The sequence below is a fragment of the Sorex araneus genome, chromosome 3, assembly GCF_027595985.1.
Source record: "Sorex araneus isolate mSorAra2 chromosome 3, mSorAra2.pri, whole genome shotgun sequence".
Lineage (NCBI taxonomy): Eukaryota > Metazoa > Chordata > Mammalia > Eulipotyphla > Soricidae > Sorex > Sorex araneus.
In genome coordinates this window covers 140,935,581-140,962,283 of record NC_073304.1, presented here as the reverse complement: position 1 = coordinate 140,962,283, position 26,703 = coordinate 140,935,581, and the positions used below count along the sequence as shown (strand labels likewise).

The 26,703-nt window shown below is 40.5% G+C and overlaps 1 protein-coding gene across 1 annotated transcript in view; it reads right to left on the bottom strand.

Annotated features, from left to right (window-relative positions):
• The window catches only part of SLC24A3 (solute carrier family 24 member 3), a 653,927-nt gene that overhangs the window by 147,419 nt on the left and 479,805 nt on the right, over positions 1-26,703 (bottom strand). The gene's annotated exons all lie outside the window — the stretch shown is intronic.

Sequence of the window (26,703 nt, the reverse complement as noted above, 5' to 3'; positions counted from 1 at the left end):
GACTCAGGAGAATACATCACTTTTTTTTCCAGAAACATCTTAGTAGTCTAAGTTCTAAATTTAAGTTAAACTTCTAAGAGAATTTGACTGTCATGAAGATCCCAGGTCAAAGTCACCAAGTCAAGGAGTCCCTGATCTCCAAAGACTATTTAGTATTTCTCTAGTAACATGTTGTAAACATTACCATGGGCCAAATGCCACGGCAGGTTTCAGAACACAAACCACCAGAAGGTTCCTTTATTCTCCTGCAGTTTGTAAATCTGAGACACATTCTCACACTGCTATCTTTCCAGAGATAATCAATATTCATCCGATAAACATTTATCATTGGTGTGCTGGGTCTCTTATGCTTGTCAATTCCCATATCCATACATTGGAGAAAGATTGATCTTCATTGAAAATCAGATATTAACTGCCCCACCTTCCCCACACTGTTGAAACTGCTTATTATCTCATTGGATATGCACAATGAGGAGGTGGGGGAGGGGCTGGGTGATAGAAGCAAGATTTCAAAAGATATCAGCAGCCGGTTCCAAAATAAACAAGGATGGTGTGAAAGGCATAAACACAAGAATATCTTACATCTATCTACAGAACAGGGTGGTGTGTGGGGAAAATACTGAGACTGGGAGACTGAAGTGGTTCAAAGGTCCCATGATCCAAAACCGAGAGTCACTTGCTACCCAGATGCACACAGGCTCCAGGTGTATGAAAAGGTATGTCCTGTGATAGGCAAAGGTAAACACCTCCTGGGATTCAGATTATTATACACATCTAAAAGCCTAACCGCACAGGGGAGTGGACACTGATGTGGGATTGGTGCTGGAATATTATATGTCTAAAATACAATGATCAATAACTTTGTAAATCACAGTTCTTTGATAAATAAATAAAAACTGTCTTTGAAAGTGAAAAAGAACCCCTCCCCCACAGTATCCCTAGGTCTGGACCCCACAGTGGAGTAGAGACATTGACAATGCATGAACATCCCAAGGACAAACAGGCATCTTTCTTAGGGATGGGCACATCTAGCTGTGCTCAAGGCCTTCATCTTGCTCTGTGCTCAGGAGTGACGCCTGGTGGTGCTTTGGGAACCAGATTCAGAGTTGGGGATTAAACTAAGGTTGATTTCATGCAATGAGAACTTTACTGGGCTGGAGCAATAGCACAGCGGTAGGGTGTTCGCCTTACATGTGGCCAACCCGGATTCAATTCCTCCGCCCCTCTCGGAGAGCCCAGCAAGCTACCAAAAGTATCTCTCCTTACACGTGGCTGACCGGGGTTCGATTCCTTGGCCTCTCTTGGAGAGCCTGGCAAGCTACCGAGATTATCTCGCTCTCACAGCAGAGCCTGGCAAGCTACTCGTGGTGTGGTGGATTTGATATGTCAAAAATGGTAATAACAAGTTACTGGTGCCCGCTCGAGCAAATCGATGAGCAACAGGATGACAATGATAATGACAGAGAACCTTATTGGCTTTACTATCTCCCTGATCCTGTGATGGGGATTTCAAGGCCAACTTCCAGAAGAGAGATTAGGAAAACTGAGAACCAGAGGACAGCTGATTCATTCATTCTTGATGGTGCACCTGTTTATTAAATTTAATTGTTTACTAAACAGGGTCAAGTTGTATTTTGTTTTGGAGGGAGGGTATACAGAGGGTCAAGGATAATATACTTTAGGGAAGGAGATTTGGACACCATAAGGAAAAATCTTCTAAAAATTTATAGGCGCAGGGGGAGAGTGGCCCAAATCCCAGACTCCCGGACCCTGCAAAGCCCCTTCTCCAGCCAAGGCTCCCTTGGAGTGCTTGCCAAAAGGCAGCCCCCTGCAAACATCAGGAGTGTATCAGAGGGAACTCCAAACTCCAGCGGGGACCTAAGAGGCCCCTCCCATGACAGATATGGCAGTGTGCTGGGCGTGGCCTCTGGCCGCAGTTATTTTCCCCTTTCCCAGCACATTGGACTCACAGCTCAACCTCCATTACCTAATTCTAAAGCGGACATCCTGACTATTCCAAACACTTTAGGCCACAGACCACTAGCCTAGTCCAATCAAAATATACCGAAAACCTACCAAAATAACAATGAACACAGGGATCCTTATCTAAAAGAACAGACCCTCTGAAGCTGCATGACTAGCCCAACATAAAGCAAAGAGGAGCACCAAATAGGGAATATTCTTAAAGAGGAAATAGGAGACCACCATCGACCAAGCCCATCTAGAATCCTCTCCTGCAGTGAGAGGGGGGTCACTGATAGTATGGAGGGACTCACCTCTATAGTAACACAGCAACATGGGGAAACAGCGCAGATCCCCACCATGAGGAGTGGATGAAGACAAGATCCCTGGAGTCTCAACGGGGAATTCCCACAAATAAAATCTCTCCAACAAAGAATTCAGAGATGAAATGTTGAGGATGTTCAATGATCTCAAAGGAATGGTGGAACAGACATCCAGTAAAATAAAGGAAGACATGAAAGAAACAGTGGAATGGACAGCCAACAAAATACAGGAAGAAATGAGAGCAGAAATAAGAAAGTTACAAACAGAAGTGTCACTAATAAAAAATTTGGTAGATGAAATTAAAAACTCAGTGGGCACCCTCAACAGTAGAATGACAACAGCTGAAGATAGAATCAGTGAGCTTGAAGACAAGCTGCAGAAAGCATGCAAGAAACAAGATAAAATGGAAAAAGACCTCAGAATAGCACTCGGGTGAATAAGAGACCTAGGGGACAAATTCAAGAGGGACAATACAAGAATCATTGGAGTACCAGAAGGACAGGGAGGCAACCCCAATGAAGCAGCAATAGTTAAAGATATCATTGCTGAGAAGTTCCCCAGAGCTGAAGAATGCAGGCATCCAGATCCAAGGAGTCTAAAGAGTACTAGCTGAAAGAGACCCTAATAAAAAAGACTCTAAGACATAACATAATCAGAATGACAAATCCCACAAATAGAGACAAAATAATGCAAGCAACAAGGTCAAAGAAGGAAATTACATACAAAGGAGCACCCCTTAGATTTACAGCAGACTTATCAGAGGAAACCATCTAAGCCAGAAGACAATGGTGGGATAAAGTGAAAAAACTCAATGAAATGAATGCTTCACCAAGAATACTCTACCAGGCTAAACTCTCACTCAAACTCGAAGGAACCATACATTATTTCATGGGTAAACAATAGCTCGGAGCTTCATAGACCCAAAACCAACCTTGAAAGAGGGACTAAAGGGGCTACTGTAAGACAAGAAAAACCCCTACAAGCTCAACAAACCTCTACAAAAAGATGGCACAAAACCTCATGACAACAATCTCTCTTAATGTAAATGGTCTAAATGCATCAATTAAGAGACCGAGTGGCAAAAATGGATCAAAACACTGAACCCAACATTCGTGCTGCCTATAAGAAACACATATTAACAGCCAAAGCAAACACAGACTCAAAATCAAAAGATGGAAAACAATTCTTCAAGCAGACAACTACCTCAAAAAAACTGGGGTAGCCATACTAGTATCCGACAGCATAGATTTCAGTTGAAAAAAGATTAGAAGGGATAGTGAAGGCCATTTTTTAATAATCAAGGGATATGTACATCAGGAAGAAATCACACCCCTAAATATATATGCACCCAATGAGGGGCCAGTTAAATAAAACAACTGCTAAAAAACTTTAAGGAGAACATTGGTAGCAACCCAATAGTAGTTGGAGAATTCAACGCCGTCCTCCTATCACCCCTTGATTGGTCAACAAGACCCATAATCCTTGAAAAACCAAATCCACATTCTTTTCCAGTGCACATGGAACATTTTCTAAAATAGACCACGTTCTGGGCCACAAAATATACCTCAACAGAATCAGAAAGATAGAAATTGTATCAACTATCTTTTCAGACCATGATGCACTGAAGATAGAAGTTAATCACACCCAAATCAAACACCTGGAAATGAAACAACCCCATGTTGAACAACGAGTGGGGCAGTAAGGAAATCAAGGAAGAAATCAAAAGATACCTGGAAACAAATGAGAATGAAGACACGATTTACCAGAACTTGTGGGACTCAGCTAAAGCAATGTTGAGGGGAATATTTATAGCTCTGCAAGCATTTTTCAGGAAGGAAGAAAGGGCCCACATAAATAACATGATTACACAGCTCAAGATCTTAGAAAAGGACCAACAAAAGGAGCCCAAACCAGACAGGAGGAAGAAAAATAATAAAACTTAGAGCAGAAATTAATGACATGGGAACCCAAAAAATAATCCAAAAGATCAATGAAACCAAAAGATGGTTCCTTGAGATAATAAACAAGATTGATAAACCACTAGCAAAACTCACAAGGAGAGAGAGAGAGAGAGAGAGAGAGAGAGAGAGAGAGAGAGAGAGAGGGAGAGAGCCATAATGAACTGAATCAGAAATGAAAAAGGGGACATCACAACAGACACCGAAGAAATGTAAAAGATCATCAGAGATTACTTTGAAAATCTGTATGGTATGAAAGAAGAGAATCTAGAATAAAAGGACAAATTCCTAGATTCTTATAACCTCCCAAGGCTTAACCAAGATTTGTAATACCTGAATGGGCCTATCACTATCAAGGAAATCTAAATAGTAATCAAAAGTCTTCCCAAAAACAAAAGACTAGGTCCGGATGGATTCTATAGCAAATTCTTCCAAAAATTTAAAGAGGACGTATTGCCAGTCCTTTTCAATATTTTTCAGGAAACTGAAGAAACAGAAACTCTCCCAAACAGTTTCTACGAGGCACATATCACCCTTTACCAAAAGCAAACAGAGACACCACAAAAAAGAAAATTACAGGCCGACATCCCTGATGAATACAGATGCAAAGATCCTCAACAAAATATTAGCAAACAGTATCCAACATCTCATCATAAAAATCATACACCACGACCAAGTGGGATTCATTCTGGAGATTCCAGGATGGTTCAACATTCGTAAGTCAATTAATATAATCCATCATATCAATTAATGAAAAGATAAAAACTGTATGATCATATCAATAATGTAGAGAAAGCATTTGACAAGATCCAGCACCCATTTATGATGAAAACTCTCAGCAAATTGGGAATTAAGCAATTTTCCTCAATATAGTCAAAGCTGGGGCTGGAGTGATAGCATAGCGGGTAGTGTGTTTGTTTTTCTCGCAGCCAACCCGAGTTGAAATCCCAGCATCCCATATGGTCCCTTGAGCACCGCTAAGGGTGGTTCCTGAGTGCACAGCCAGGAGTAATCCCTGTGTATTGCCGGGTGTGACCCAAAAAACAAAAAACAACAAACAAATATGGTCAAAGCCACCTACCACAAGCCTATGGCAAGCATTATCCTCAATGAGGAAAAACTAAGAGCCTTGTCTCTAAGATCAGGAACAAGATAAGGATGCCCACTCTCACCACTACTTTTCAGTATAGTACTGGACGTACTTGTTATATCAGTCAGGGAAGAAAAAACCATCAAGGGCATCCAAATAGGAAAGGAAGAAATCAAAATCTCACTATTTGCAGATGACATGATACTATATTTAGAGAACCCCAAAGTCTCTACCAAGAAGCTCCTAGCAACACTTGACTTGTATAGTAAGGTTGCAGGCTATACGATCAATACCCAAAAATCCATGGCTTTCCTATATTCGAATAATGAGAGAGAGAAATGCAAATAAGGAGAGAGAAGAAAGTGATATGAAAACGGCAATCCCGTTCACAATCATGCTTCAGAAAATCAAGTACCTTGGAATCAACTTAACCAAGAAGGCAAAGGACTTGTACAAAGAAAACTACAAAATGCCACTTCAAGAAATAAAAGAAGACATGAGGGAATGGAAACAAATCCCCTGCTCATGGATTGGGAGAATCAAGAGTGTCAAAATGGCAATACTCCCCAAAGCACTATACAGATTCAATGCGATCCCTAAAGGGGTACCCATGACATTCTTCACAGAAATTGATCAAACACTCCTGAAACTCATATGAAACACAAGTCCCCACGAATAGCTAAAGCATTTCTTGGGGGAAAAAAGATGGGGGGCATTGCCGTCTCCAACTTCAAACTGTACTATAAAGCAGTAGTAATTAAAACAGAATGGTATTGGAACAAAAGCAGATACACAGACCAGTGGAATAGGGTTGAATATCCTTACATACACCCTCAAGTATATGATCATATAATCTTCAATAAGGGAGGAAGAAATGTGAAGTGAAGCAAGGAAAGTCTCTTTAACAGATGGTGCTGGCAAAACTAGACAGCTACATGCAAAACATGGGCCCAGACCCCTACCTAACGCCATGCACAAAAGTCAGATCAAAGTGGGTTAAAGACCTCAACATCAGACCAGAATCCATGAAGTAAATTGAAGAAAAGGACAGCAAAACCCTTCATGACATTGAAACTAAAGGTATCTTCAAGGACAAAATGTTATTGACCAAGCAAGTGGAAACAGAGATAAACAAATGGGACTTTCTCAAAGTAAGAAGCTTCTGCACCTCAAGAGAAACAGTGACCAAAATACAAAGACAGTCTACAGAATGGGAAAGGATACTCACCCAAGGCCCCTCAGATAAGGGGTTAAAATCACGTATATACAAGGCACTTGCTGAACTCTACAAGAAGAAAACATCCAACCCCATCAGAAAATTGGCAAGGAAATGAATAGAAACTTACCCAAAGAAGAAATTCTTATGTCCCAAAGGCACATGAAAAATGCTCTTCATCACTAATCATCAAAGAGATGCAGACTAAAACAATGAGATATCATCCCAAACCACATCCTGGCACACATACAGAAAAAAAAAGCAACCAGTTTTGGCCTGGATGTGGGGAGGAGACTCTCCTTCACTGCTGGTGGGAATGCCGCATGGTTCAGCCTTTTTGGAAAACAATATGGACATTTCTCAAAAAACTAGAAATGGAGCTTCCATTTGACCCAGCAATATCATTTCTGGGAATATATCCCAGAGATGCAAAAAAGCACAGTAGAAATGACATCTGCACTGGTATGTTCATTGCAGCACTGTTTAGAAGTAGCCATAATCTGGATCAAAAAACTCAAGTGCCCTGGAACAGATAACTGGTTAAGGAAACTTTGGTATCTACACAATGGAATACTATGCAGCTGTTTAAAAAGATGAAACCATGAAGTTTGCATATAAGTGGATCAACATGGAGAGTATCATGCTAAGCGAAATGAGTTAGAAAGAGCAGGATAGACTCAGAATGACTGCACTTATTTGTGGAATATAAAGCAACCTAATAGGAGAGTAACACCTAAGGATAGCGGAGATAAGGGCCAGGAGGATCGCCCCATGTCTTGAAGCTGATCTCATGTTCTAGGGGAAAAGGTAGAGGGGATGGAGAAGAGACCATTAAGCAAATGATGGTTGGAAGGATCAGTTGGGATGGTAGATGCATGCTGAAAGTAGGCTATGGACCAAACATGATGGCTGCTTAGTGCCTATGTTGCAAACTATAACACCCAAAAGGAGAGAGAGAGAGTAAGAGGGAATGTGTCTGCCACAGAGGCAGGGGGTGGGAAAGAGTGGGGGTGCAGGAGGCATACTGGGAACATTGGTGGTGGAGAATGGGCAATGGTGGAGTGATGGGTAATTGAACATTGTTTGATTGAAAACGTAATCATGAAAATTTGTAAGTCTGTACCTGTATCTCATGATGGTTCATTAAAATTAAAAACATTTATAAGTTCACATTCCAAAATGGTAAGCCCTCTATGCTGGATGCCAAACCATCAAGGAATGCTAGACATTCTCTAGGAATCCCATTCTTCCATTGGTTAGTTGCCTAATGCTAATGCAACTGGCAATACTGGTAAATCTGCCTGTTTCCATGATATTTAAATTATAATTGAGAAAATTGTATAATAAATATATATTACATAGCATGTTCTATGATGCTAAATATTACATAACATGTTCTATGAAACTTAAGTCAAGTGGTGAACGTGTTTTTATGATGGAGTAACATGGTCCCAAACACTTCCTGCCGAGTTAGAAGAGACTGAGAAGTAGCATTAGATTAAGCCATATGGTGGTTTCAGGGCCCTTTATGAGTTGTTGCAGGGAAGTGAAGTACACAAACCAGCTTTAATTGGAAGCAAAAGCACCCATAATTCCACACTGTGATTCATCTATAGCACGATGGAAGTGTGTATGTTAACACTTCTCCTTGCCATGTTTATTTCCCCACTTACTTATAGGAAGTTTAGAGGATATACTCATTGGTTTCACCAAGTTTCCCAAGTCTTTGCCCAGAGAATTAACATTCAAATCACCGTGTTTGGGAGGATATAGGACATGTTTCATTATCTTCATTCTATTTTCTCCTTCATTGTGAAATCTTCATCTTTTAATGCTTTCAATGTGGGGTATGTAAGCAGTTACACAACCATCAACATCATGAAAGTTTCACTTTTATGAAATTTTCAAATCCAACAAATAGCCATATGCTGGACAGAGACTGATGTAATGAATGGGAAGAGACTCCAGGAAAGCAGTGTGAGATGGGCCCTATTTTTCCTCAAACATGCAGACCATGAGTAGGTACTGGAGGTTTGACAACTCTGCTTCTATATGCATTCAGTTAACAGCAAGGATTCAGGTGATGAATACACTATATTTAGGACCCTGGATACACTATACATATACTTTTAAAAAATATTCACTTCAAAAACTCATATTCTTATTTTACTTTTAAAGTTCTTTTCTCAGAAGGCAATTTTACATGGAAAATAAAATCACATGTGAGAAATGGAGCAAATGATGATCATCTGCAAAGTTACTTGTTTCTTCTTCATAAAACTGTGATTATGTGAAAGACACCAGGAAATGGTACAGATACAAAGGACCAACTTTAACTCACACTGTAGAATGAGTTATGTAGCACTTGGCACTGTGCAATTTATTTGGTTCTTAATCACTTTATAACCTGTAACTTCACATTCATATATATGTCTCTTCACTAACTCATGAAGGGACCCAAAGTTTGCAGTGGGGCAAGTGAATGTAGAACCAGGTAAAAAGAACAGCATGTTCACACACTGTCCACACCTACTTTGAAATGTCCTAAGGAAGCTGAACCCAAAGTACAATAGTGGGTTCAGTCCCAAGTCTGACAGTTGTGTTGATGTGGACAGTTTATGCACCTTCAGAGTCTGGTCCTCTCATCTGCAAAATGAAGGACAGATAAGGTTTTTCTTGGTTTGGCCATTTGTCAGTGGATGTGCATGGCTTTGCCTGCTTCCTCAGTCTGCATCCTTAGTCCTATTCCTCTTGTCCCAATTTTTCTTGATCTTTCTATACCAGAGGGACACATAAATGTCTCATATTTGTACTTATGTTTGGAGGGTTTTTTTTTGCCACTCCTGCGCTCAGGGCTTAATCATGGCTTTGCACTCAGGGACCACTCCTGGCAAGCACAGGTGGTCTCATTTGGGAAGCTGGGGATTCAACCTGAGTAAATTATCTGCAACACAAGCACCCTACATGCTATACTATTGCTTCAGTCCCTTCTTTATATTTATGGTCAGAGGAACTAAATTCTATTCTTCTTGTGCTCTAAACACCGATTCATAAAATTCAGATGTGTTGCTTTGCAACATTTATGAATCAGTATTCAGATAAAAATTGAGTGAGATCTTTTTACATTTCAGCGCTAAGTAATTTTTAATCACTGTGATCTATGGAATAAACATAAAAATCAATAGCGACTGCCATTACTTCTACCTTCATTGTTTGAGTTAGTTTCAATCAGAGTATTCTGTCACAAGAGAGGTCATTCAAGTAACCTGTAACTCTCCTTCATGTTGGAAGGCTCTAAGGGAAGGGGTGGGAGTTTTTCTTTGCCAATGGTCATTTTGATATTTATAACTTCATTTGTGGGCAATACCACACAAGCAGATGGACAGCTGGAAGCCAATGAGAAGCCTGTGCATCTGTCCTGCTTTGTAGCAATACTAGAACACATGATCATGTAGGTTGATCATGATCCATGGGCCAGATGGTTCCCAACCTTGCTGAACTCAGAAAGTGGTAATTAGAATTACACAGATTCAAATACACTGAGTGCAGGATGTTCATGTGGAACTCAAATGGGCCATATTCTTTCAAAATAACTTTAAAAAGAAGATGTCTGTTGAGATGGAGTCCTGGGTATAATTTTCCAAGCCTGCTTTAGTACAGGGGAGAAAGTGGGAAGTTAGTTTGGCCAACTTTCCTTTACTTGATTGCTCACCATGGCTGATCAACAAATTCAGTAGGGTGTTACAAAATCTAATCCAAGAATGATTGCAGGTTTTAAGAAAGACTATACCCAGGGAAGGAATTATAGCTGATTATCAAAAATAAGCTTCAGAAATATGGGTGCAGTTATTAAGAACAAATGAGGGGAAGATAAAGTCCCACCCCAAACAAAGCAAGCACCCTACCTAGAAAGCAGCCTGATAGAGGAAATGTCCATTTAAATAAAAAGAAGCTTCTAGATTGTAATAGTTTTTTTTGGATTGGTAAGTTTGATGTGTTGAATCTTTTAAAGTGTTAAAACTGCAGCTTTAACAATTTGGTGATTGCAACTTGCTAGGGAAAATTTTGAAAAATAAGGTCACTAAACAGAGATGACTGGTGTAAAGTCAAAAAGCCTACAAAGTAAAAATATCTTTTCAAAAGGAAGACAACTCAAATTATGGTTTTGAATGAGCAAATGTGAAAGTTTGAAAAGGAAGCTCATGGGATTGGACACTCATTTGGACACTCATTTCTTTTCTTTTTTTTTTTTTTTACCATGGAGAAGTTTATTTTATTTTATTTTTTTTATTTTTATTTTTTTTATTTTTTATTTTTTTTATTTTTTTATTTTTTTTTTATAGTTTATTTTTAATTAGTGAGTCAACGTGAGGGTACAGTTACAGATTTATACATTTTTGTGCTCATGTTTCTCCCTTACAGAGTTTGATAACCCATCCCTTCACCAGTGGCCATTCTCCACCACCAGTAAACCCAACATCCCACCCCCCCTTCCCAGTCCCGTCTCCCCCCACCCCACCCTGCCACTATGGCAGGGAATTCCCTTTTGTTCTCTCTCTCTGGTTAGGTGTTGTGGTTTGCAATAAAGGTGTTGAGTGGCCATTACGTTCAGTCTCTAGTCTATATTTGGCCCGCATCATCTTTCCCCCACATGACCAACAACCACATTTTACTTGCTGTTCCCTTCTCTGAGTTGCCCAGAATGAGAGAACAGCCTCCAAGCCATGGTGACAACCTCCTGGTACTTATTTCTACTATTCTTGGGTGTTCGTCTTATAGTCTATTATTCTATATTCCACAGATGAGTGCAATCTTTCTATGTCTGTCTCTCTCTTTCTGACTCATTTCACTTAGCATGATACTTTCCATGTAGATCCACTTATATGCAAACGTCATGACCTCATTTTTTCTAACAGCTGCATAGTATTCCATTGTATATATGTACCAGAGTTTCTTCAACCAGTCATCTGTTCTAGGGCACTCGGGTTTTTTCCAGATTCTGGCTATTGTAAACAGTGCTGCGGTGAACATATAAGTGCATATGTCACTTCGACTATACTTTTTGGCTTTTCTGGGATATATTCCCAGCAGTGGTATTGCTGGGTCAAATGGGAGCTCAACCTCAAGTTTTTTGAGAGTCGTCCATACTGTTTTCCAAAAGGGCTGAACTAGCCGGCATTCCCACCAGCAGTGTAGAAGGGTCCCTTTCTCCCCACATCCTCTCCAACAGCGGTTGCTTTTGTTCTTTTGGATGTGTGCTAGTCTCTGTGGTGTGAGGTGGTATCTCATGGTTGTTTTGATCTGCATCTCTCTGACGATTAGTGGTAGGCAAAACCCTCCAGGATATTGAAGATAAAGGTATCTTCAAAGATGACACGGAACTAAACAATCTAGTAAAAACAGAGATCAACAAATGGGACTACATTAAACTAAAAAGCTTCTGCACCGCAAAAGAAACAGCGACCAGAATACAAAGACTATCTACAGAATGGGAAAGGATATTTACACAATACCCATCAGATAAGGGGTTGATATCAAGGGTATATAAAGCACTGGTTGAACTCTACAAGAAGAAAACATCCAACCCCATCAAAAAATGGGGCGAAGAAATGAACAGAAACTTTACCAAGGAAGAGATACGAATGGACACTCATTTCTTAAAGGCAGCCAATATAACTTGCTCAGAATAACATGAATCAGTTGGGCTGGAGAGATAGCACAGGAGGAAAGATGCTTTCTTGTATAAAGCTGACCCAGGGTTTGACTCCCAGCACTGCATATTGTCATGAAAGCATTTACAAATGTGATTCTTGCTTTGTTTTGTGGTGGAGGGGTGTGGTAGAGTAAGGGGGCAGGGTACATCCAGCTGTGCTTAGGGATTACTCCTGTCTGGCTCTTGGACTAGGGATCACTCCTGACAGTGCTTTGGACTCCATATAGGGTACTGGGGATCAAACCAAAAATAGCTGCATGAAAGGCAAGCACCCTGCCCACTGAACTATCTCTCTAGCCTTCAAAAGTGATTCTTGAGCACAAAGTCTAGAGTGAGCCATGAGAACAACCAGTTATAACCCCAATTCTAACCAAAGAAAACAAACAAATCAAAAAGTAATCACTTGAGGTCAAAATTGAGTTTGAAATTGCCTGAAATTACAGTACCATGGCCATATTTTTTCCAGGGTGCAATAGTATAGTATTGTATTGTACTTTATTTATTTATTTATTTATTTATTTATTTATTTATTTATTTATTGAATCACCATGAGATACAGTTACAAAGCTTTCATGGTTGAGTTTCAGTCATACAATGATTAAACACCCATCACTCCACCAGTGCACATTTTTCACCACTGATGTCCCCAGTATTCCCCTGCACCATCCCAGCCCTCCCCCTGCCTCTATGGCACATTTCCCCTATACTATCTCTATTTTTGGGCATTATGGTTTGCAATACAGATACTGAGAGACTATCATGTTTGGTCCTTTATCTACTTTATCTATCTCCCATCCCAAGCAATCCCTCAAACCATCATTGACCTTTTATATTCCAGCTGCATTCTCCCCTAGTTCAGGGGGCAGGCTTCCAACATGGAGCAATATTCCTAGCTCTTGTCTCTATTGTCCTTGGGTGTCAATCTCATATTATTCTATTTTATTTTCCACAAATGATTGCAGTCATTCTATGTCTGTCCCTCTCTTTCTGACTCATTTCACTTAGCATGATACTCTCTATGACCATCCATTTACAAGCAAATTTCATGACTTCATCATTTCTAACAGCTGAATAGTATTCTATTGTGTAGATGTACCAAAGTTTCTTTAAACAGTTATCTGTTCTCGGGTACTCAGGTTGTTTCCAGAGTCTGGCTATTGTGAACAGTTCTGCAATGAACAAAACAGGTGCACGTGTCATTTCTAATGCACTCTTACACCCTCGGGATATATTCCCAGGAGTGTTATTGTGGGGTCAAATGGAAGCTCAACTTCTAGTTTTTGAAGGAATGCCCTAACTGTTTTCCAAAAAAGGCTGGGCCAGTCAGCATTCCCACCAACAGTGAAAGAGAGTCCCTTTCTCCCCACATCCCCATATGGTTGTTCTGGTTCTTTTTGATTATCAGCGAAGTAGAGCATTTTTATGTGCCTTTTGGCCATTTGTATTTTTTTTAGGAATCTTCTGTTCATTTCTTCTCCCCATTTTTTGATGGTGTTAGGGCCATATTTTGTAAGAAGGAAGGAAGGCAAGAAGAAAAAATAGGAAAAAGAAAAGGAAAGTAAAGAATATTAAACAATCTCTTTTGTGGAGAAAGGTTTGTGTAGAAGTCTTCAAGCATTAGGTAGGTTTGTTGAACTGGATGAGGTGTGGAACTTTACTTAAATCTGATCAATCAAATTTGTCATATAAATGTGAAATAATGTCTTGCTTGGTCTTTGACCAGAGATTTCACATGATTTCCAAAATTTAGTGTAGAATAACATTGGTTTTTCCTTTCTCTCTTGCCACAAGGAGCTTAGTTTTACTGGGTTGCACCCATCACAGTGCTCCAGAGGCACTCCCATTCCTTTGTGTTTATCTTTAACTTCTCTGTGCTCTGCTTCCCCTGTTAATCACTTATACCCCCAAATCAGATCCTGTGACTTGTAAGGTCAGATTCTTCTAAGGATTTTGAATTTTTTATTTGTAAGTGAAATGTTGCTTTTATCTTTCCCTTGTGTCCTTCACATCGATTACTTTTGAGCAATGTCCTTTTTGCATAGACACAGGAAGACAGTTAATGCTATTCTTTTGTACAGTGGGAGTTAACTGACTCCAAATAATATTTACTCCTGGGCATTTATCATATTTACTCGATTTAAGCTTCAGTTGCCCTTATTTCCTAGCACCCCAAAAGCAGAGTCCTGATGAAGGGACTGGATGGACCCAGGGCAAGCTGTAAGCTACCCTGGCATCAAAATAGGATAGGCCAAGTGCCATAAAACTTATAATAAGAGCACAGTCATGGACAAATTCTGTAATGATCCAAAGAGAAGTGACCGGACAAGGACCCTGTAGGGATTTGGAGGACTAATCTGGCCTGAAGCCTTTAGTCTGGGATCTATAGTGAGATGTGTCCAGGAAAGACACACTGTAAGCTTAATATATCTCTTATTGTGTCCATATAAAATGACTAGAAAGATTATTAAGAGGTAAATCTAAGATGATTGTTTATGGACTAAGGAAAGGAGAAGTATGTCCTTAGATGAAATTCTGCCCTTGAGTGGATCTCCTACCAGGAGGAGATCTTAGAAGAGCTGTTTTGGAAGGAAGGGCTTTACATATGTTGATTGTGTTATCTTATCTGGGTATAGCTGTTACCCCCATCCCTTGGAGGTTGGGCTCTTGACTAAGGCTGAGAGACTGGGCACGGGGAAACTAGCATGAGGGACAGAGGAGATGGGAATGAAGGGCAATGTGAGACTGGAATGGGGTGCTCAGTGAGACCGAAATAGGGGTGCGGGGAGAATGGAATAAATGACAGGATGGAGATTGGAATAAACAGCAACCAGCCTGGGCCCTGTTTTTCCTTCTTTCCTCCATCATCATTGGCCATCTGAGGTAGGAAAGCAGCCTGGCCACTGAACGCACGTGGAGAGGGAGCACCACCTCTATTTTTGAACACACAATTTAGGACCATTGTAGGGTAAAGTCAACATGGTCCGCTACTTTTTCCTGATAATGTTTGATTTTTGTAAAAATCATCAGATTGTCAAAACAAATTGCAGTTTTTCAGCACCCAAATTGATTTCCCAAATTAATTTGTCCCTGGAAATGAACTCTGTTCAAACAAAGTATTCTGATATGGGTTAGGAAGGGAGAGAGGCTAGAGAGGGAGTGGAAGATATTAGGGTCTGGAATCAGGTGTCAAAATGCTCACCCAGAGTGCCTGGAGAGAGAGCACAATGGGTAGGGCTTTGCCTTTCAAACAGATGACCCAGGTTCAATCCCAGGCATCCTATATGGTTCCCTGAGCATTGTCAGGAATAATTCCTGAGCCCTGCCAGGTGTGACCCAAAAAACAAAGAGGAAGAAAATGTCACTCAGAAGATGGGAGTGCTGAAAATGTGAAGGGCAAAAAGATGAAATTTGGAATAAGCCCGTGATGAGAAGGTGGTAAATGCTAATAGAATGTAAAGTCTTTTATGAGTGGAACAAAGGCTGGGAGAAAGAATTCTTTGAAGTGAGGACACAAAGATTATGAAAGAAGAGAGAAGTGGAAGAAACTAGGGGACTCTCCAGAACCAGCAGTTGAGGTTCTGAGCTTCACATCCCAAGGCATCACCAGCTGTATAAAAGATTCACTAGGGTATGGTGGGGAATGTGCACTGGTGGAAGGATGGGTGTTTGATCATTGTGAGATTGTAACCCAAACATGAAAGCTTGTAACTATCTCACGGTGATTCAATAAAATTTTAAAAATTAAAAAAATTCACTAGGGTAATGTTAGAAATATTTTACATATGGCATTAAGCTAATTTAGAAGCATCAAACATTCAAAGTCTAGAAAAATATCTGCATTTTTGGATCTTCTCTTCTCTATGACATATTACCTAGTAAAGTGCTACAAAGTACTGCCCTAAATCTTTATCCTGATTGTAGGCAACTTTTCACCAGGCCTCCCAGCTGTGCTTAGCACCCAGCTCTGCTTGCTCACCTGCCCTGGCCCTGAGGAGCACTAGATTTCTTATGCATCTTTTGCCTGCCTCTATGTTCCTGTCTTATGACCTTTGCTAGAAGTTAAATCAGCTTGGAAGGTTCTAGATCTTAACATGGCTCCGCAGTCATGTTGTGACATTCACAAAGAGGCTCTTGTTTACTGCTCCATATACAGGTAGTCCCATCCCAACCATCACTTCTTTGCTAGTCATTAATATTACTCTGCTCACTATCTTTAGACTTCGACTGAAGTTTCCTTATACTATTTACTTCTTTACCGTACATCATCTTCCCTCATCTGCATAAAGTATAAACAACTTCAGAACTCAAGGGCAGATCTTGTCTCCGTTACCATCCCAAGGTCCAGAACTATCAGTAGATGCTTTCTGGTATACTGACCATGTTGGTTTCTGTGGAACAACAGCCAGTGGCACCCTAGGCCAATTTGGTAAATCTCTCACAAACTGGAATAACTGGGATCAACGTAAACTCAGAAACCAGAGGAAAAGATCTGCTCTCCTCTTACACATCAGGTCCAGCATGAGTCAGGCACCAAGGAAGCTGCTGTCATTAACCAGGAATTCATAGTTTTTTTTTTTTGGATGATGGACATATTGGACTTCAAGATTGATGATTCGACTACTAACTTTCTTTTTTTTTTTTACTTTATAAAATTTATTTATTTATTTATTTATTTATTTAATTTTATTGAATCACCATGTGGAGGGTTACATAGTTCTCGGGATTATGTCGGTTATACAATTCTCAAACACCCTTCCCTTCACCAGTGCCCATCTTCCATCACCAACCCCCCCAGTATACCTGCCGCCCCCTCCCACCTCCCCAGTCCCCACCCTTGTACATAATAAGTTTCACTTCGTTTATGCCCTATCTCGATTACATTCCATGTTTCAACACACAACTCACTACCGTTGTTGAGGTTTCCCCCAAAAAAGGAAAGCAGTCCTATTGCCAAGGAGGCATTTGATAGTTCTCCACTGCTAAGAATATAGATATTAAGTCCCGCTGTTTGTTACATAACTTTTCCTTTTCCCCCTTGCCCCGCGTCACCAAGTTCACGCCTGTTTAGTAATCGCCACGCTGCCTGACAAGGGAAAAAAAACCGAAAAGGATGGTTATTTCCCGTCATCGGCAGGCGTGGGGCTCTGGCTTAGTTGATAGACTAGTAGAGTGTCTGCAAGCAGTTTCTGGAACCGAAGGTCTTGCGCTGGTATCGGCTCCGGCTCGAGATTCCACCAGCGTCCCACTGTTCCATGTACATAATTTTTCCCCTTATATCCCATTCCACGCCACCAGGTCTGTTTGCTTAATGGACATCACACTGTAGTTGAGGACACGCCGCGTTTCTTCCCGAGAAAGAAGAAAATTTTTTCTCAGCCGGCGTGGGGATATAGCTTAGTTCAGTCTAGAGAGATGGCTACCACTTTGATTGCCTTCAATATTTCAGCAACAGACTTACTATTCTTGTTAGGATCTCCCACAAAAGTCCGACCCATTAAAAAGGGACATATTACATATTGCTGATGCTAAGATGACATTAGGTCGTGTGGCCGCGGCAGCGGCCGCGCGGTTTTGGGTTTCTGTATAAAGTCCAGGGAAAGTACAACCAGAAACAACATCACTACAAACCTTTACCCTTTCATGGTGCTCATAAGATGGAGAAGCCTAGAGAGAGGCTCGCCGTCTCCATTTTGCGCTCAGGAAAACCGCGGATCCTGCGCTGTGCTCAGGAGGGAGGAGTTGAGAGAGAGAGAGGTTAAAAGAATTGGGGGATGCCCGGTTCCCACTGTTTCAGCGCACCGTGGGGTCTCTGGTCCCATGCCAGAATTAGTTCAGTGGACTGCTTGGAGTCCAAGGGCGCTTCCTTGGGCTCTTCCATCATGCTCGCTCCACAGCAGGGTCCAAAGGGTCGACTATTAACTTTCAAGTAAACAATTTGATGGCTAAAACAAAAACCCAATCCAAACTCCTAAAGAGAAAATATGTACTCAAATTTTGCAAGCTCCAGAAAAACTCTTCTTACAGCGGATAGCGAAAGGAATTCCTGCCTTACAACAATAGTTGAGTCGTTTGGCAATGACCAGCCTGCTGGATGAACAGGTGTTCAGACCCTTAGAGAATAGGGTCCCAAACACAGTCATTTCAGTTCCTTAATTCTACCTTTTATGCAGCTTGCTTGTCACATGACCAGAAGTTCCCCATTTGAGCCCTCTTTCTGCATTGCTTATTATTTTTTTTTTTAGAAAAGGAAAGAAATGGGCAAGGTAAAGTTGAATTGTTGAATTAGAAGTACAAACCATCAATCCCTTCTGAGCTGCCTGGTTACCCAGCTAGGGATTAATGATACAGTGTTTCCCAGAGTAGTAAGACCAAAAGCTCATACATAGGATCTAAGCCCAGTACAAGGTCTTGGTGGAAATCAGCCCTCATTATCACTAAAGAAAGGTAAAGCTTGATGGTTCCTAAGTATCCTTTGTGGAATTAGGCAAAGTGGAGTTGGCAGGGTTTGGATATTGGGACTGGGGTAAAGCTGAGATTGAGCGAACTAGAAGCAAATCACCATGTGCGCCCCCAATCAACTGATTTTCTGCAAAGTTTGGTTTGATGCCTTACGTGGAAAGCTCAGAAAGACTCCTGTGGAGGCTAGAGTGATGATTCTGTGGATAAGGTGCTTGCCTTGCAAGCAGCTGACCTGGGTTGAATCCCCAGATTGTCATATGGTCTCCAAGCCCTGGCAGGAGTGATCCATGAGCACAGAGCCAAGAGACAGCCCTGAAAATCACTGAGTGTGGCATCCCCCCCAAAAATAAGACCCCTGTGAGCCTTTATAGGTAGTAGGAGCAAAACCAAGCCATGATAATTTTTGGGAAACAGCCTTTTTTTCTTTTTTTCTTTTATAAAAATTTTTATCAAATCACCGTGAGATAGTTACAAGCTTTCATATTTGGGTTACAATCACACAATGATCAAATACCCATCCCTCCACCAGTGCACATTCCCCACCACCAATATCCCTGGTATACCCCCACATTTCCCACCCTTCCCCTGCCTCCATGGCAGACAATATTCCCCATACTCTCTCTCTACTTTTGGGCATTATGGCTTGCAACACAGACACTGAGAGGTCATCATGTTTGGTCCACTATATGCTTTCAGCACACATCTCCCATCCCAACTGGTTCCTCCAGTCATCATTTTCTTAGTGATACTTTTTTTTAAAAGAAATCAAATAACTCACTAGTAACAACAGAGAGAGCATTTCCCCCTCCCTGGATCATAAAAAGATAGCTAGCTGTCACTCTCAACCATTTGTCTTTGCTTCTGAAACATAGATCTCCTAAAGAATAGACAGAAGAGAGGACAAGGGCTGAGTGGTCTGGATGAATCAATCAGGTGCAGTCCCAAGATGTGTTCACAGAGAGATGAACCTTTTACTTCTTTATGTGCTATAGATGGTCACTCGGCAATACTGTATTAGGATTCAAAAAGCCTTAAAAATTTCCTACACATTTCCATGACAGCTATAATCAGAATATACATAAATGTATCTTAAAATAGAATCTCAGTCTCTTCAAGGAGACTGCAGGTATGTCCCCCTGGGTAGCCAGTCCCAGTACTTTCCATCACGATCACGATCATGATCACGATCACAAAATCCCATTGATCATCGATTTCTCGAGAGGGCTCAGTAACCTCTCCATTCATCCTATCCCTGAGATTTTAGAACCCTCTCTCCACTCGGCCTTCCCAACGATGCCGCATTGGAGGCTTTTTCAGGGTCAGGGGAATGAGATCTAGCTTGTTACTGGCTTTAGCATATGAATACACCATGGGAAGCTTGCAAGGCTGTCCCATGTAGGCAGCTTGCTTTTAAGTCTCTGGATGTTGGCCATTGATGGGATTACACACACCTAGGTTCCTCTGCCGGTACCTTCATGCGTGAGGCATGTCTGAACGTGTGGAGAGGGGCCTTGAGCATGGCTGTGGCTAGGTTCTGGTGGTCTTCGGCCATCGGGAGCTCTGCTCGGGGCGGGGAGGGAAGCTGGAGCCCATCCCCTCTGAAGGGCCCCTGGGAAGACAGCCAGGCGTGTGGGCAAGAGACTCTCTGCTTTCAATAAAAGGGTTTAAAACAGGTGTCATAGATAGTTTAAACCATAGATAGTTTAATGGGTGATCACACACTTCACATGCAAGTGACCTGGATCCAATACCAGGCATCACATATGGCTCCCCAGTCTTGCCAGGAAAGACCCTTGGGCCCAGAGTTGGAAATTGCTCCCAAGCACTGCCTGCTGTGACCTAAAAGAAAAAAGCATCTAAAACAGAAAGGGTCAGGATATTCCATGCAAGTGTCCTAGACATGTGTAATATTTAGAATGGTTCCTTCCTTCCTTCCAACATAAGATATGTGCTTCTGCAACTTACCAAGTGCTTCTCTGTGTTGTTTCATTCAGCTGGTTTACACATGACCCAGAGATATTAAGAATATGTGTTTTGGAAGAAGAGTGTCTAATTCTGAATCCCAATTCTACTACTCCTAGATTTGTGGCCTAGAAAGTTTCTCAAACTCCCTCTCTGGGCTCTATTTTCTTATCTGTAAAATGGGATGAATAATATCTATATCACAATCATGATAAAAGGTTTAAAGTAAGTGAATATTTCTAATATTGCATTAACTAAGCTGAGATCACCCAAAAGATGATTTATGCTAAAATGTTTAATTTTAAAAATTAAAAATAGTGATAGGGAACAGAACAAATATATACACACTCACACACATATAGTATACATATTGTTTGCTTGCTCTGTTTCTGAGTCAAACCTGGTAGTGCTCAGGGTTTGCTCCTGGCTCTGTTCTCAAGGATCACCCCTGGCTATGTTTGGGGGACCATGTGGGGTTGATGGAGATAGAACCAGGACTGGCTACATGCAAGGCAAATGCCTTACCTCCTGTATTATCTCTTCAGTGCCCTGCCACTATTTTGTTTTTTGAATTTATTTTAAAGGAAGAAAGATGATAATGGAAAACCTGAAACATAAGTTTTAGAAGCTGCATGTTGCTGTAATCAAAGACATGAAAAGAGGGTGGGAAAATATTATGTCTGTATATAATATCCAAATCTTAAAGTGATGAAGGCCAGTGGCCTATCAGTGTCTAACAACTGCACTTATCCTTGGAGTCTCCTCTCCTGGCTGCCCAAAAAGGAACCTAATTCCAACTTTCTATGCTCCAACTATGATCTCAGAATAAAATCGCAATTAAAGCACACTGAAGCCATTTCTTTGCCATATCCATGGAGAGCAGTGGCTCATGTATATTTGCTATAAGCAGAGGGAGAAGGGTTGCCTTCCTTGATTGAAACGGGAGTGAGTTCCAGGCCCATCTCCTCTCCATCTTCTTTTGCTTATAAAAGACAAGCATTTGCTGCATGAGCCCTCCCATTGTCCCAGACTGCTTGCACTTTCTAGAAAGGCTAATGACATGGTTGGTTTTGCACTTGGAAATGACATGGTTGGTTTTGCACTTGGAAATTCATGTTCAGGCCCAATCTTCAGATTTCCATTTAAATGTAAAGTTAGATTTTCCCTGTAGGAAAGAGCAGCTGAATCAGAAGAGAAAAAACATCTTTGTTTTTTGTTTGTTTGTTTTTGGGGGGTGGCCACACCTGGCCATGCTTGGGGCTTACTTCTGGCTGTGGGATCAGGGTCATTCCTGGTGGTACTCAGGGGACCACATGTGGTGCATAGGGTCAAACCAGGATTGGCTACACACAAGGTCTTACCAGCTATACTATCTCTCTGGCCCTCAGAATACACACAGAAATAAGATTGACCTCATGTGAAAAAAGTAGACTAGGAAAGTTTTCTGTTAAATTTAGAAACATGACAAAACTTTCCTGGGTTGTCTCTTCTGCTTCTCCTTCCTAAAGTTGCAATCTAAGTCCCTCTAACTAGATGAATTTGCATGTAGAGTATGGCTTGTCAGAACTCAGTGAGCCCGGAAGACATCTTCATGAGCCCATGAGCCTAGAATTCTGATAAAACATCTCAGCTCTCTCTGGGTTTAAGATAGGCAAGGGAAAAGTGGGAAAGGGGATGATTGAGAATAGGTTGGTCAAGTCACACCATGTTAAATGCTGCAAACTTCAACAGATCTTCTCTGGCTTCGCCATTCGCAAAATCATGATGGCCAGTGGTCTGTAGGGATTCTTGGATCCAGTTCACAAAGATTGAGGTTGACTTGAGATGGATAGAACTGTCCAGCACCAAATGTTTGCACCTGAGATCCTAGAAGGAGCTAATGTGAGCTTTCACTGCAGGTGAAAACCTTAGTGGCTCAGGACAGCAGCTGACTGCTCATGAGGGTGAGCAGAATTCATTCTGCCAAAAGCAGCTCAACACAGTGGCTGGCAAATAAATAAACATGGGAACTAAACTACACCAATTAAATTTTAAAATGTATCTGACAAATCTTTATGTGGTAGAGACGGAGGGAACCGTGGGGTCATTTGTGAGGGGATGGGGGTCACAGGATGGTGGGATTGGAGGTGGGTATGTTGTATGCCTGAGCCCTTTTAAACTACTTTTTAAGTCAATGTCTAAATAAAAATTAAAAGTTTTCCAAATAATACAGAGATTATATCTGCAAACTCTTTAAGTCCCTGTAATACAACCATTTAGTCTAAATATTAAGATTATTAAAAATATCTGAGAAAGAATAAAATCTCACAATGTGCCTCAGCAACCCTGTCAAGTGAATGGCATGTGACTGAGTCTTTCAGGGCCTCAGCTTCCTCTTCAGTCTAGTTAGGGTCCCTGTCAGAGGGTTAATGTGGGGACTGATTTAAACTGTGAGAACAGTATATGGAACAGGTGCAAGGGGTGTGTTTGTTAAAGAGAAACAAAAACTAAAGCAAACTTATGCCAGCCAGACAACATTTCTGTCCTCATGACAACCACCATTCAACCACAGGTGCAGCGACTTATGGGGGGTGGACCTCAAAGCAGTAGGAGGCAGCCTGGGAGATGTTCCCACTTGGATATAATCATGAAAATAAGTACCATTTGTGATAAAAGACACTTTTTCTGGGGTGGTGCTCAGCTGCAGTGGCTATTATGGGTTCTTTGTATGTTGAAAGGCTTTCCCTGCATGGGAGATTATCTTTCTAAGAACATAGATGATGAAATGAAATGCCATTCCCTTCAAATCTTGAAGTGTTCTGCTTATATTTACCTCAATGCACTTTATAGTTTCTGGGTGGATCTCAAGGTCTTTGATCCACTTTGAATTGACTTCTGTGTGAGGTGTTAGGTATGGATCCAGCTTTAATTTCTTACACAATCCAGTTTTCCCAGCACCATTTGTTGAAGAGGATATCTTTACTACATTTCATGTTCTCAGCTACTTTATTGGTAATTAACTGCTCATATATCTGGGATTTTGTCATAGGGTATTTGATTACTCCCATTGATCAGAGAGTATATCTTTATTCCAGTACCATGAGGTTTTGATCACTATAAGTTTTATAATACAGTTCCAAATTGGATAATGAAATACCTCTCAATTTCTTGTTTTCAGTATGGTTCTGGCTTTTTGTGGTCTTTTATGATTCCATACAAGCTTTATTAGTGATTGTTATAGATTCTAGAAGACTATCATCTGAATTTGGATGGGGATTACAATGAATATATAAAATAACTTGGTTATGATAGTCATTTTAATAATATTGATTCTTCCAATTCATGATCATGAGATATTTTTCCTCGTCCTAAGGCCTTCCTCTATCTGTTTCTCAAGTGATTGGAAGTTTTCACTGTATCTATCTCCCATGTCTTTTGTTTAGCTGACTCCTAGAAACTTGATGTTTTTTTGCATACTATTTTAAATGGAATAGACTCCTTGATTGGTCACTCCTCCACTTCATCCTTTGTGTATAAGAATGTGACTGATTTTTGTGTATTGACTTTGTACCCAGCTACTTTGCTGTATTGGTAGATTGTTTCTAGAAGCTTTTCTTTGACTCTTTAGAGTATTCTATGTATGTTATCATGTCATTTGCAAAAAGTGATAGCTTGAGTTCTTTTCCAATTTGGATGCTTTTGATTTGTTTTTCTCGTCTTCTTGTTGTGGCCAGGACTTCTAATACTATGTTTAATAGAAGTGGAGAGAATGGACATCCTTGCCTTGTACCTGATCTCAGAGGAAATTTTTTTTCAGCCTTTCACCATCAAAAATAATACTGGCTGTAGGCTTGTTATAGATTGCCATTATTACCTTAAGGAAAATTACTTCCACCCCTAATTTGTTAAAGGTTTTTTTTATCATGAATGGAAGTTGGATCTTGTCAAAGGCTTTCTCTGCATCAACTGTTATGATCATATAATTTTTATCTTTCCTTTTATAATGTGGTACACTATGTTAATTTATTTGTGTATGTTGAACCATCTTTGCATCTTTGAGATGAATCCCACTTGATCAGGGTGTATGAGTTTTGTGATATGTTGTTTTATTAAGTTAGCTAAGATTTGGACCTTAAAAGTGCCTTCAATGATGTGATACCACTGGTAAAGGCAACAAAATCAAACATTAACAAATGGTACTACATAAAGTTAAAGAGCTTCTGCAGAGTAAAAAACAAAAACAAAAACATGGGCTAAAACTAAAAGACAGCAAGCTGAATGGGAAAGCATATTTTCAGTCAACACATCAGAAAAAGGTTTGATATCAAGGATATATAAAGTACTCATAAAGATCCGCAAAAGAAAGTTAAAAAACCCTATCAACAAATGGGAAGGAGAACTGAAAAGGCACTTTTTGGAGGAAGGCAGGCAGATGCTTAGTAGGCATAGGAAAAAATGCTCAGCATCATGTGTCACCAAAGAAATCCAAATCAAGATAACAATTAGATACTATCTCACACCAGCGAGAATGGCACATATCAAAAACAGTGGAAACAATCTGTATTGATGGGGATGTGGTGAAAAAGGAACTTTAGTCCTCTGCTGGTGAGAATGTTGTCTGGTTCTATGGAAAATAATATGGAAGGCTCTAGGTAAACATAGAATTGAGCTCCCATACAACTTAGAAATTCCACTTTGGGGAATCTACCTTCAGGACAGGAAAACATTTATTTAAAAAGACATATGCACTTTATAGCAGGAGTTAGTAAAATAGCTGAGATATGGAATCAACCTAGATGTCCAATAATAGATAAATGGATCATGAAGATGTGCTATGATATGTGTGTATAATTAAAACGATACACTACAAGGAGTGATGAAATCGTGCAATTTGCTGCAACATGGTTGGAACTGGAAGATATCATGTTGAGTGAAGTAAGGCAGAAGAAGAAAGACAAATACAGGATCTCATTTATTTGTGTAATATAGACTACTGGATGAAGAAATGTATTGTAGTAAAAGGGGATGCTTAGATCATCCTTGGCCCCAGTATTTAGAGAGGAGACAGACAGAGAATGAATGAAATCAAGGGGAAAGAAGAGAACAAGAAGCAATGGGTTAACAGGCATCAGGACTTCAGTGGTAACAGTGATATGAGTGAGGAGTATAGCCATATACCCCAAACAGGTTTCACAGAACTGAAAACATGAGATCTAAGGGGCAACCACTGAAACTTTGTTGTGCCTGTCAAGTTGACAGGGGGAGGTGAAGTTAGGATGGGGAGAGAATCTGGGAACACTGGTGGAGGGAAGTTGATACTGGTGGAGGGATTGATGTTGAATTATTGCATGCCTCAAACATGACTATCAGTAGCTTTGTAAATCATGACTCTTTAATTAAAAAAATGCCATCCTCTTCACTTGTTTCAAGGAGCAACACGAGATTTAATTACATGGAAGGAATGTTCATTCCAGCTGCCAGACTCTTGTCTTCCTCCTCATGTTTCTGGAATGATGCATATGAAATCTCATTTTCTGCTACACCCAGGATTGCTGGACAAAAGAAAAGTGACCTCTTCATTTTCTCCCACACAGAAAACAGACTGCTGTTTCTGAGTACCTCTCCTGCAAACCCAAATGCAAATGCAAACGGCAAAACTAAGAATATTGCCATGGCTACCTAAAATTATTTCCAATAGCTCTGGTCTCTGTTGATTTGGAAATGGCAGTGAATTGAACGGGTCAAGTGTGATGGTTTAGAGAATGCCTGGCCAACAGAGGATGAGTCTCTATGATAATTTCTCAAAAAAGTAATAATAGGTCATTCAGATGACACCATAAAACTTCTCAGCATATACCTCCAAAATACAAAAAAAAAAACATTAGTTTAAAAAAGACATAGACACACACAATGTTCATTTCAGTGCTTAGCACAGTAGTCAGGATACAGAAAAAAAAACAAATATTCAGGACTGTGGAAAATCATCCCCCTGTCCAGAAAAAAACAAAACAAAACACCCAAGGTTGTAATAGTGTCCTAG